Here is a 3,428-nt window from a genome sequence, read left to right as displayed (position 1 = left end):
TGTGGAACGTACAGAAATGGCAATAATTATGTTATATCAACTTTTGAAACACTATTCTTAGGTCATGCAGAGACTAGGCAGAAGATAAATTAAAACCAAAAAAACTACAGGAAAACCATTTACGGATACTAAGGAATAAGGACGCCGATAGTTTTTAACTCATTTATTTTATTTAAACTGCACTCGTACCGTGCTAACTGAAGAAATATAGTTTTCTCAAACATCTTCGATTCTACAGTTTAATCAATGGATTGTTTGCCATAGACTATGTAAGGAGGTTCTCACAGATGCGACTATTACGGCAGACAGAAGATAGAATTTAATTAGAGTAGGTACACAGTTCTATTTGCATTTGATTTAAAGTAAATTAGAATTAATCACAACATGTCTAAATTGTCTGATTGGATTGTACGAAATTATTTTCTGCTTAAACTGTTCTATATCATTTAAGTTTTAATTTTGCTTTTATCAGACTTGACAGACTTTGTATTCGACGTGCAACTTTTAATCGCGATTTCCTGTTCCTGTAATCAGCTTCCTAGTAAAATTCGTAGAAATAATAATAAGCTATTGTTTTATACATACAGTTAATTAACATCTTCTTAACAAACTAACGATGATTTCCCTGAGTTATTTTTTAAATTAAATTTTAAATTGGCTTGTGCTCACAGAGCAGCATTATTGAATAAGAGCACGGATATTTATTACATTGTATAAATAATTCTGAAATAATTTATATACATACTTAATACATACACAATTAAATCTGTCATTTTAGGTACTACCACTATCCGTTAAACTACATAAATCGATAAATCGTGACATACCACTACACGTCGTGATTTAGAACAAAGTCGCTTTTAACAATACCGTAAGCCGTCCACAACAGAAGTCGGACAGCCGGACAGGGCCACCGGACAGCGACCGGACGACCGGTCGCGCCTTTATTTTGCATAATAAATCAATGTCACACTTCGCGATGTCATTTTTGCTATTTTTGAGATGTCTGTACTATTGTATACCTATATTTGATCAGACAGTCGTTCAACCAAATTGGAGAATTTTGTTACACATTATATTCTGAAGTTAAATTGTGGGATAATAGTGGATTAAACCTTGACCTTCATAAGAGGTACCTACGCCACATTGGGGCACAGGGGTAAGCATGGGTGGGTATAGTATTAGAGGTATTTAAACCTATATATTTTCATGATTAAGGCACTGGTACTTACATATTTGGTTGGTAACAATTTGTTTGTATGATTTTCAACTGGATCTAAATAACTCATTCCATTGAACACTTGCTAAACATCAAGATCAAGACATAACAGAAATAAAATAGATACATTTGTTCGCAATAAAATTGAGGTCTCGATACAAAACTCGCAAGTTCAATAAAATGGGGTAATAAAGTACAATTTATTTTTAGTATCTCTCTGTCTACCACGAGCGTATGAGACCATCACAAATATCGAGATCAAAAGCGAAGGAGTTCGATTTTTAACAGGTTTTTTGTTATTTTGTGTAGAACCTACGCGTTATGCGTAGGATTGACACACCTTATAACATTAATTAATAGGCTGGTGAGTCTAAATATAGGTAGGTACAGAAGGTAGTGACAATAACTACAAACAGAGTACCTATAAGCTAAAACGGATTCATCCAAAATTAAAATAAAATAATACATTTGCCTAGCGATAAAAATAATATCTATTAATAGTATCTAATAAAATAAAAGGACCTTGAGTAGTCCCTGGATAATTTTTCAATAAGTTTCAATTCTCAGAAGTTATTTTTTTTTGTTTTAGTGAAATTGAAGAAATCAATTATTTTAATTTAATAACCACTGTTGGGTAATTACTGAGCTGGTCAAGTAACCACAAAAAAATATTCATTTTAAAATATTCCTACTGATTTCGGGTCTAAGGACTTTTCATTAGCATTTTCCACTTTTTAGCTTTCTCGTGATGCATACGTAGTTTTGCATAAACCCGCATTTCCCCCACTATTGTTTCACACTCTTTATAAAAAGGCATTGTGTACATAATGAAGCTCACAACAATTTGCAATTCAATGAGACTCACAGTTGCCACCAACTCCGCCCCTAAGACGACCCACTGACCCTCCTTGCTACAAATATTTTTATTCTTGTTATAATGTATAAACAGGCACTTGAAAATTTACATTTTAGTCCCGTTATCTTTTCCTGGTTTAAAAAAAGTTTGCAAAAGTTTGGGCTCGTCCGGGATTTGAACCCGGGACCTCTCGCACCCTAAGCGAAAATCATACCCCTAGACCAACGAGCCGCTTGTGTAAACTGTCGAAATGTATAATTGTATTAGAAGACGTGATGCCCAAACGCATGGTGAAAGTTGTTTGGCCACTTAATTTATCACCTTATGAGCAATCAATACAAAAGTTGCGTAAACTATTCTTCGTTCCATATGATATTTGTGTGTGGCTACCATCTTTTGTAATTGATTCGAGTAAAGGCATATGGCAACACTGTAAAATGTTGTATTTTTATTGATCATGTCAGTAAATTATAGACATAATTCCATAGCCGTATCTTCGCACCCGAAAGTTATGACAAGAAATACAGTGTCTATCCCTCATATTACCAGAGATATTGCTGTAAAATAAGTGTAATCAAAAATAAATCTGCCATTTTTCTCCAGGCGTTTTCAATTAAAATCGGAGACTAAAAACGGACGGGGTGCGTACTTACCCATTTGTTTATTTTCAACCTAGATAAAAATAAACTTTAGGGACGTTACAGCTGTAAAAAAGAGGGCTCGTCCGGGATTTGAACCCGGGACCTCTCGCACCCAAAGCGAGAATCATACCCCTAGACCAACGAGCCGCTTGTACTTATGGCATCAAATATCGATTTGGAATCGACATGTTTCACGCTTGAACATAATACTATCGCTATCTGATATGACGTCATCACTTCGAAGTAATAACAATCTCATTAGCGGTAGTTGTTATAACAAAGCAGAACCGTATCCGTCATGTTCTCTTTTAACACACGTGTGAGAAATATGTTCAAGATTTTAATTACTTAAGTAATTATGTCTATCACTTAATAGCAAATGTAGGTACACACGCTTAATATTTGTCTCACAAACATTTTCATCAACACGTTTTAAGATTTAATTCACATATGCTTAGGTAAGTGAATTTTATCGAGTTGACGCTTCTGAGCTGAGGTTATTGACCTCATGATTTTGAAACAAGCGACAAATATGTGACGATACTCGTGCGAGGCGAGTATACTGTGTATCTGTATGGCTGTTAAGACCATTTATAACGTGGAGTCCACTGAGTGTTATCCATAAAATAATATTATGTTAGGATGACAAAACATAGTTTAACTTAGTGGTATGACAAAAAAAATATAAATTATTTGCAGGGAAGTGTCCCGT

At 34.5% G+C, this 3,428-nt stretch overlaps 2 non-coding genes across 2 annotated transcripts; both read right to left on the bottom strand.

The window, feature by feature from the left end:
- Positions 1-2,234: 2,234 nt before the first annotated feature.
- Trnap-agg (transfer RNA proline (anticodon AGG)) lies at positions 2,235-2,306 on the bottom strand. The gene has a single exon. It is a non-coding gene; the product is annotated as a tRNA-Pro (tRNA).
- A 485-nt stretch (positions 2,307-2,791) lies between these two features.
- Positions 2,792-2,863, bottom strand: Trnap-ugg (transfer RNA proline (anticodon UGG)). Its single transcript has one exon. It is a non-coding gene; the product is annotated as a tRNA-Pro (tRNA).
- Between the last annotated feature and the right edge of the window lie 565 nt (positions 2,864-3,428).

Source organism: Helicoverpa armigera, chromosome 6 (assembly GCF_030705265.1).
Source record: "Helicoverpa armigera isolate CAAS_96S chromosome 6, ASM3070526v1, whole genome shotgun sequence".
Classification (NCBI taxonomy): domain Eukaryota; kingdom Metazoa; phylum Arthropoda; class Insecta; order Lepidoptera; family Noctuidae; genus Helicoverpa; species Helicoverpa armigera.
This window is presented reverse-complemented; position numbering and strand designations above follow the sequence as displayed.